The sequence below is a fragment of the Triticum dicoccoides genome, chromosome 1A, assembly GCF_002162155.2.
Source record: "Triticum dicoccoides isolate Atlit2015 ecotype Zavitan chromosome 1A, WEW_v2.0, whole genome shotgun sequence".
NCBI lineage: Eukaryota > Viridiplantae > Streptophyta > Magnoliopsida > Poales > Poaceae > Triticum > Triticum dicoccoides.
Window position 1 is genome coordinate 551517857 of NC_041380.1, and position 9864 is coordinate 551527720.

Consider the following 9864-nt stretch of genomic DNA (forward strand, 5'->3'; position numbering starts at 1 on the left):
GTGTTTCAGCATCAGACATAGAGATATCATTTGGATTATCAGGTGGTTCAGCAATAGGTTCACTAGAAGTTTGCACAGTTCTATCATTTTTCTTTTTCTTATTTTTAGAAGAACTAGGTGCATCAATATTATTTCTCTGAGAATCTTGCTCAATTCTCTTAGGGTGGCCTTCAGGATACAAAGGTTCCTGAGTCATTCTACCAGTTCTAGTAGCCACTTTAACAGCATAATCATTTTTCTTACTATTCATCTCATTGAGCAATTCCTTTTGAGCTTTAAGTACTTGTTCTACTTGAGTGGTAACCATGGAAGCATGTTTACTAATAAGTTTAAGTTCACCTTTGACATTAGCCATATAATCACCCAAGTGTCCAAGCATATTTGAATTGTATTTTAATTGTCTACCAAAATAAGCATTAAAGTCTTCTTGCTTAGCCATAAATTTATCAAACTCATCTAAGCATGGGCTAGCAATTTTAGTAAATGGGATTTCAGCTTTATCATATCTATAGAGAGAATTTACCTTTACTACCTGTGTCGGGTTATCCGGGTCTGGAGGTTCTTCAATAAATAAAGGATCAAGATCATATGTTTCTTCAATAGGCGGTAAATTAAGACCATGTATTTCTTCAATAGGAGGTAAATTCTTAACATCTTCAGCTTTAATACCTTTTTCTTTCATAGATTTCTTTGCCTCTTGCATATCTTTGAGATTGAGAAATAGAACACCTCTCTTCTTCGGAGTTGGTTTAGGAATAGGATCATTAATTGGAGCAGGAGCTGGCTCAGGAGGTGCCCAATTATTTTCATTTCTCAACATATTATTCAATAAGATTTCAGCTTCATCCGGTGTTCTTTCCCTGAAAACAGAACCAGCACAACTATCCAGGTAATCTCTGGAGGCATCGGTTAGTCCATTATAAAAGATATCAAGTATTTCATTTTTCTTAAGAGGATGATCAGGCAAAGCATTAAGTAACTTGAGAAGCCTCCCCCAAGCTTGTGGGAGACTCTCTTCTTTAATTTGCACAAAGTTGTATATTTCCGTTAAAGCGGCTTGTTTCTTATGAGCAGGGAAATATTTAGCAGAGAAGTAATAGATCATATCCTAGGGACTACGCACACAACCAGGATCAAGAGAATTAAACCATATCTTAGCATCACCCTTTAATGAGAACGGAAATATTTTAAGGATATAAAAGTAGCGAGATCTCTCATCACTAGTGAACAGGGTGGCTATATCATTTAATTTAGTAAGATGTGCCACAACAGTTTCAGATTCATAGCCATGAAAAGGATCAGATTCAACCAAAGTAATTATATCAGGATCAACAGAGAATTCATAATCCTTATCAGTAACACAGATAGGTGAAGTAGCAAAAGCAGGATCAGGTCTCATCCTAGCATTTAGAGATTGCTTATTCCATTTAGCTAATAACCTTTTGAGTTCATATCTATCTTTGCAAGCTAAAATAGCTAAAGAAGCTTCTTGATCAAATAAATAACCCTCAGGAATAACAAGTGATTCTTCATCATCACTTTCATCCTCATAATCAGATTCAATATTTTCAATCTCTCTAGCCCTAGCAAGTCGTTCCTCGAGAAAATCACTAAGTGGCATAGTAGTATCAGGCATAGAGGCAGTTTCATCATAAGTATCATGTATAGCAGAAGTAGCATCATCAATAACATGCAACATATCAGAACGAATAGCAGAAGCAGGTGTGGGTGTCGCAAGCTTACTCAAAACAGAAGGTGAATCAAGTGCAGAGGTAGATGGCAGTTCCTTACCTCCCCTCATAGTTGAGGGATAAATTGTTGTCTTATCGTCTTTCAAATTATTCATAGTGTCCAGCAGATATAAATCCCAAGTGACTCAAAGAATAGAGCTATGCTCCCCGACAACGGCGCCAGAAATTAGTCTTGATAACCCACAAGTATAGGGGATCGCAACAGCTTTCGAGGGTAGAGTATTCAACCCAAATTTATTGATTCGACACAAGGGGAGCCAAAGAATATTCTCAAGTATTAGCAGCTAAGCTGTCAATTCAACCACACCTGGAAACTTAGTATATGCAGCAAAGTGTTTAGTAGCAAAGTAATATGATAGTGATGGTAACGGTAACAAAAGAGTAACGAAAGCAAAGTAATGTTTTTGGTATTTTGTAGTGATTGTAACAATAGCAACGGGAAAGTAAATAACCGTAAACCAGTATATGGAAAGCTCGTGGGCATTGGATCAATGATGGATAATTATGGCGGATGGGGTTCATCATGTAACAGTCATAACATAGGGTGACACAGAACTAGCTCCAATTCGTCAATGTAATGTAGGCATGTCTTCCGAATATAGTCATACGTGCTTATGGAAAAGAACTTGCATGACATCTTTTGTCCTACCCTCCCGTGGCAGCGGGGTCCTAATGGAAACTAAGGGATATTAAGGCCTCCTTTTAATAGAGAACCAGAACAAAGCATTAGCACATAGTGAATACATGAACTCCTCAAACTACGGTCATCACCGGTAAGTATCTCGATTATTGTCACTTTGGGGTTAACGGATCATAACACATAATAGGTGACTATAGACTTGCAAGATAGGATCTAGAACTCTCATATATTGGTGAAAACATAATAGGTTCAGATCTGAAATCATGGCACTCGGGCCCTAGTGACAAGCATTAAGCATAGCAAAGTCATAGCAACATCAATCTCAGAACATAGTGGATCCTAGGGATCAAACCCTAACAAAACTAACTCGATTACATGATAAATCTCATCCAACCCATCACCGTCCAGCAAGCCTACGATGGAATTACTCACGCACGGCGGTGAGCATCATGAAATTGGTGATGGAGGATGGTTGATGATGGCGACGGCGACGAATCCCCCTCGCCGGAGCCCCGAACGGACTCCAGATCAGCCCTCCTGAGAGGTTTTAGGGCTTGGCGGCGGCTCCGTATCGTAAAACGCGATGATTTCTTCTCTTCTATTTTTTTTCTCCCAGAAAGCAGTTATATAGAGTTCGAGTTCGAGTCGGGAGGTCTCCAGGGGGCCCGTGAGGTAGGGGGCGCGCCCCCCACCCTCGTGGCAAGGGTGTGGGCTCCTTGGTCTTCATCTTTGGTGAGGATTTTTTATTATTTATTGTAAGATATTCCGTGGAGTTTCAGGTCATTCCGAGAACTTTTGTTTTCTGCACATAAAACAACATCATGGCAATTCTGCTGAAAACAGCATCAGTCCGGGTTAGTTCCATTCAAATCATACAAGTTAGAATCCAAAACAAGGGCAAAAGTGTTTGGAAAAGTAGATACGACGGAGACGTATCAATAACCATTAGAGGAAGGAAAAGGTCCCATATAGTCAAAGCCCCAAACATCAAATGGTTCAATAACAAGTGAATAGTTCATAGGCATTTCTTGACGTCTACTAATATTACCAATTCTTTGACATTCATCACAAGATAAGACAAACTTACGGGCATCCTTGAAGAGAGTAGGCCAATAAATACCGGATTGCGGTACCTTATGTGCAGTTCTATCTCCAGCATGGTGTCCTCCATAAGCTTCGGAGTGACACTTGCGTAAGATCTGTTCCTGTTCATGCTCAGGTACACAACGTCTAATAACACCATCTACTCCTTTATAAAGATGTGGGTCATCCCAAAAGTAATTTCTCAAATCATAGAAGAACTTTTTCTTTTGCTGGTATGTGAAACTAGGTGGTATAAACTTAGCAACAATGTAATTGGCATAATCAGCATACCATGGAGCAGTATGAGAAGCATTTATGACATTTAATTGCTCATCAGGAAAGCTATCATCAGTAGGTAGTGGGTCATCAAGCACATTTTCTAACCTAGACAAGTTGTCTGCAACGGGGTTCTCAGATCCTTTTCTATCAACAATATGCAAATCAAATTCTTGTAGCAAGAGAACTCATCTAATAAGTCTAGGTTTAGCATCTTTCTTTTCCATAAGATATTTAATAGCAGCATGATCAGTGTGAATAATTACTTTAGAATCAACAATATAAGGTCTGAACTTATCACAAGCAAATACAACTACTAAGAATTCTTTTTCAGTGGTAGCATAATTTCTTTGAGCATTGTCGAGGGTTTTACTAGCATATTGAATAACATTTAGTTTCTTATCAACTCTTTGACCTAGAACAGCACCTACAACATAATCACTAGCATCACACATAATTTCAAAGGGTAAATTCCGATCAGGTGGCTGAACAATAAGTGCAGAAATCAATGCTTTCTTAAGTATTTCAAATGCTTCTACACAATCATCATCAAAAACAAATGGTATATCTTTTTGTAATAAATTAGCTAGAGGCCGAGAAATTTTTGAGAAGTCCTTAATGAACCTCCTATAAAATCCAGCATGACCAAGGAAATTTCTTATACCTTTGATGTCCTTGGGACATGGCATCTTTTCAATAGCATCAACCTTGGCTTTATCAACTTTGATACCTCTTTCAGAAACTTTATGCCCCAAGACAATACCTTCATTAACCATAAAGTGGCACTTTTCCCAATTCAAGACAAGATTATTTTCTTCACATCTCTGCAAAACTCGATCAAGGTTGCTCAAGCAATCATCAAAAGAAGATCCATAGATGGAAAAGTCGTCCATGAAAACCTCACAAAAATCTTTTCACAAAAGTCAGAGAATATAGCCATCATGCATCTTTGAAAGGTAGCAGGTGCATTACATAAACCAAAAGGCATACGTCTATAAGCAAAAGTACCAAAAGGGCATGTAAAAGTAGTCTTTGATTGATCTTTGGCTGACACGGGTATTTGAGAGAAACCAGAATAACCATCTAGAAAGCAAAAATGTGTATGTTTGGACAATCTTTCTAGCATTTGACCGATAAAAGGTAAGGGGTAATGATCTTTTTTAGTAGCCTTATTTAATTTGCGGAAATCAATTACCATCCTATAACCTGTAATAATTCTTTGAGGAATCAATTCACCTTTATCATTAGGAACAACAGTAATACCACCCTTCTTAGGGACACAATGGATAGGGCTTACCCACTGACTATCAGCAACGGGATAAATTATACCTTCCTCAAGGAGCTTTAGTATCTCCTTTCTTACCACTTCTTTCATTTTAGGATTCAGCCGGCGTTGATAATCACGAACTGGTTTAGCATCTTCTTCCAAATTAATTTTATGTTGACATAGAGTGGGACTAATGCCCTTAAGATCATCAAGAGTATACCCAATAGCAGCACGGTGCTTCTTCAGAGTTTTCAATAATCTCTCTTCTTCATGTTCTGAAAGGTTAGCACTAATAATAACATGATATATCTTTTTCTCATCAAGATAAGCATATTTAAGATTATCAGGTAACGGTTTAAGCTCAAACACGGGATCACCCTTGGGTGGAGGAGGATCCCCTAGGATTTCAACAGGTAAATTATTTTTCAGAATAGGTTCCTGTTTAAAGAATACTTCATCTAATTCCCTTCTTTCATTCATAAACATGTCATTTTCATGGTCTAGCAAATATTGTTCTAAAGGATCACTAGGAGGTACGACAATAGAAGCAAGACCAATAATTTCATCCTTACTAGGTAATTCTTCTTCACGGTGTTGTCTACTAAATTTAGAGAAATTAAATTCATGAGTCATATCATCTAAACCGATAGTAACAACATCTCTTTTGCAATCTATGGTAGCATTAACAGTGTTTAAGAAGGGTCTACCAAATATAATGGGGCAAAAGCTATCTTGTGGGGAACCAAGAACAAGAAAATCAGCAGGATATTTAGTTTTCCCACACAAGACTTCAACATCTCTAACAATTCCCATTGGTGAAATAGTATCTCTATTGGCAAGTTTAATTGTGACATCAATATCTTCTATTTCAGCAGGTGCAATCTCATGCATACTTTCTTTGTATAAGGAATGAGGTATTGCGCTAGCACTGGCACCCATATCACATAAGCCATGATAACAATGATCTCCTATTTTAACAGAAATAAACAGGCATGCCTACCACAGGTCTAGGTTTATCTTTAGCACAGGGTTTAGCAATTCTAGCAGTTTCATCACAGAAATAAATAACATGCCCATCAATATTATCAGACAAGAGATCTTTAACAATAGCAATATTAGGTTCAACTTTAACTTGCTCAGGAGGTGTATGTGTTTTAATATTGCTTTTACGAACTACAGTTGAAGCTTTAGCATGATCCTTTATCCTAACAGGGAAAGGTGGTTTATCAACATAAGAAGTAGGAACAATAGGATCATTATAAGTGACAATCTTTTCTTCAACTTTAATAGGTGCAGCTACTTTTACTTCTATGGGAGGATGATTTTAAACCACTTCTCCTTGGGGATATCAACGTAGGCAGCAAAAGATTCACATAAAGAAGCTACTATCTCAGAGTCAAGTCCATATTTAGTGCTAAATTTACAAAAAAATATCGGTATCCATAAAAGATTTAAAGGGCAGCCCCAGTGCATGTAGCTCCCGCTTGCGCAGGGTCTGGGGAAGGGTCCGACCACTTTGGGTCTATTGTACGCAGCCTTTCCCTACATTTCTGTAAGAGGCTGTTTCCAGGCCATAAAAGATTTAACACAATCAAAACTAGGTGTCATACCTGACTCCTTACCATTGTCGAGGTCCCAATCTTCAGAGTTGCGTTTAATTCTTTCCAATAAATCCCATTTGAATTCAATAGTGTTCATCATAAAAGAGCCAGCACAAGAAGTATCAAGCATGGTGCGATTGTTACCAGAAAGCCGAGCATAAAAATTTTGAATAATCATTTCTCTTGAGAGCTCATGATTGGGGCATGAATATAACATTGATTTAAGCCTCCCCCAAGCTTGAGCGATGCTTTGTCCTTCGCGAGGCCAAAAATTATTTATGTAATTGCGATCACGACGAACAAGATGCATAAGATAAAACTTCTGATGAAATTCCAATTTCAATTGTTTGTAATTCCAAGACCTCATACCATCACATAGCCTATACCATGTCGATGCATCCCCCCCCCCCAAAGATAAATGGAAGACCTTCTTCTTAACAACATCTCCGAGTACACCTGCAAGCTTAAATAATCCACAAACTTCATCCACATATATCAGATGTTCATCAGGATGTTTTGTTCCATCTCCTAAAAAAGGATTAGCTAGCCGTTTTTCTATCATACCCGCAGGAACTTCAAAGCAAGCATTTTCATTTTCATTTTTAGTAGGTTCAATAGGTTGAGGAGCAACTCTTTACTCTACTGGTCGGGGTGAAGATACCCCGAACAAGCCCCTCAGAGGATTACCTTCCATGGTGACAAGTGACAGTAAATTTCAGCACACTATATAAGTTTTTCCTTACCAAATTCCACCTACCAAAGGCGCTTCACTCCCCAGCAACGGCACTACAAAAGAGTCTTGATGACCCACAAGTATAGGGGATCTATCATAGTCCTTTTGATAAGTAAGAGTGTCGAACCAACAAGGATCAGAAGGAAATGATAAGCGGTTTCCAGCAAGGTATTCTCTGCAAGTACTGAAATAAGTGGTAACAGATAGTTTTGTGATAGGATAATTGTAACGAGCAACAAGTAACAAAAAGTAAATAAAGTGCAACAAGGTGGCCCAATCCTTTTGTAGCAAAGGACAAGCCTGGACAAACTCTTATATGATGTAAAGCGCTCCCGAGGACACATGGGAATATCTTCAAGCTAGTTTTCATCATGTTCATATGATTCGCATTCGGTACTTTGATAATTTGGTATGTGGGTGGACCGGTGCTTGGGTGCTACCCTTACTTGGACAAGCATCCCACTTATGATTAACCTCTATTGCAAGCATCCGCAACTACAACAAAAGTATTAAGGTAAACCTAACCATAGCATGAAACATATGGATCCAAATCAGCCCCTTACGAAGCAACGCATAAACTAGGGTTTAAGCTTCTGTCACTCTAGCAACCCATCATCTACTTATTACTTCCCAATGCCTTCCTCTAGGCCCAAATAATGGTGAAGTGTCATGTAGTCGACGTTCACATAACAGCACTAGAGGAGAGACAACATACATCTCATCAAAATATCGAACGAATACCAAATTCACATGACTACTAATAGCAAGACTTCTCCCATGTCCTCAGGAACAAAAGTAACTACTCACAAAGCATAAACATGTTCATAATCAGAGGGTTATTAATATGAATATAGGATCTGAACATATGATCTTCCACCAACTAAACCAACTAGCATCAACTACAAGGAGTAATTAACACTACTAGCAACCTACTAGCACCAATTCCGGACTTGGAGACAAGAATTGGATACAAGCGATGAACTATGGTTTTGAGATGAGATGGTGCTGATGAAGATGTTGATGGAGAGTGCCCTATCCCGATGAGAGGAGCATTGGTGATGACGATGGTGATGATTTCCCCCTCCGGGAGGGAAGTTTCCCCGGCAGAACAGCTCCGCCGGAGCCCTAGATTGGTTCCGCCAAGGTTCCGCCTCGTGGCGGCGGAGTTTCGTCCGAGAAGATGGCTTATGATTTTTTTCCATCGAAAGACTCCATATAGCAGAAGATGGCCACCGGAGGTTCACCAGGGGGCCCACGAGGTAGGGGGCGCGCCCAGGGGGGTAGGGTGCGCCCCCACCCTCGTGGGCAGGGTGTGGCCCCCCTGGTGAAGTTCTTGCTCTCAGTATTTTTTATATATTTGGAAAACATCTTCCGTGAAGTTTCATGACTTTTGGAGCTGTGCAGAATAGGTCTCTAATATTTGCTCCTTTTCCAGCTCAGAATCCCAGCTGCCGGCATTCTCCCTCTTTATGTAAACCTTGTAAAATAAGAGAGAATAGGCATAAGTATTGTGACATAATGTGTAATAACAGTCCATAATGCAATAAATATTGATATAAAAGCATGATGCAAAATGGACGTATCACCGAGCTAACTGGTTCCAATTCCTCAACCCTTCTATTTCCTCATCTCTGTGTTGTGTGCTTGTTCATATCTGTTTGAAGACTTTGACTGAAGACTTTCTCTATTTCCTCAGCTCAATTTCTTTAGTCTGTTTGTCTTCATTCCGTTTATCATGGGTTTACGCTTTCTGTACTGTGTGCTTGTTTTCATTTCATCATGAAGACCATGCTCATGTTATGTTATGTTTACTTCTGAGTACTTATTCCGCTGCAAGTAGTTCTTCACTCAGGAATTTCCTCACCCACAAATTCCTCAGTGAAGAATTCATAAAAATCGCCTATTCACCCCCCCCCCCTTAGTCGATATAACGCACTTTCAGAGTGATATGCTGGGGTGAATAGCTTGTCTGACCGTAATCAAGCCGACAGTGGAGGCATCCGAGGGAATCGTCCCCTTCTTGTAGGCTCTGTAGCAGTCTCTCCGGATCCTTCGTGTTGCTCCGGATGAAAATCTTGATCCTTTTGGGCCGGCTGGTGGCGGCGCTCCAGTGTCGTGTCCTTCCTGAAGGCACTACCTTGGAGTTCACGGTTCATCGACGGTCAGTTTAGTTCTTCACGTTGGCTTGTTCTCGGTGGAGGGCTCTGTCATCTTTGAAGTGGGGCTTGTTGTACATCTGTTGTTCGCTTCAAGTTGGCTTAGCTGATCTTCGACACCTTTGTATCTTGCTTTGGGTCTATGCTTTTGGGTGTCATGTTGTATGGTTTAGATGTATGAGACTCGTTGCATTATATATAAAGCAGGGTAAAGGACTTTTTTGGTAATGGTGCATTTGTGGCTCAAAGGCTACGCGCCGGCAAATGCTGCGATCCACCGTGCATATGTGGCTCAAAGGCTACGCGCCGATACCGATGGAAGACGAAGAGTAACCCTAGCGTGAGAGGAGCAAGGCC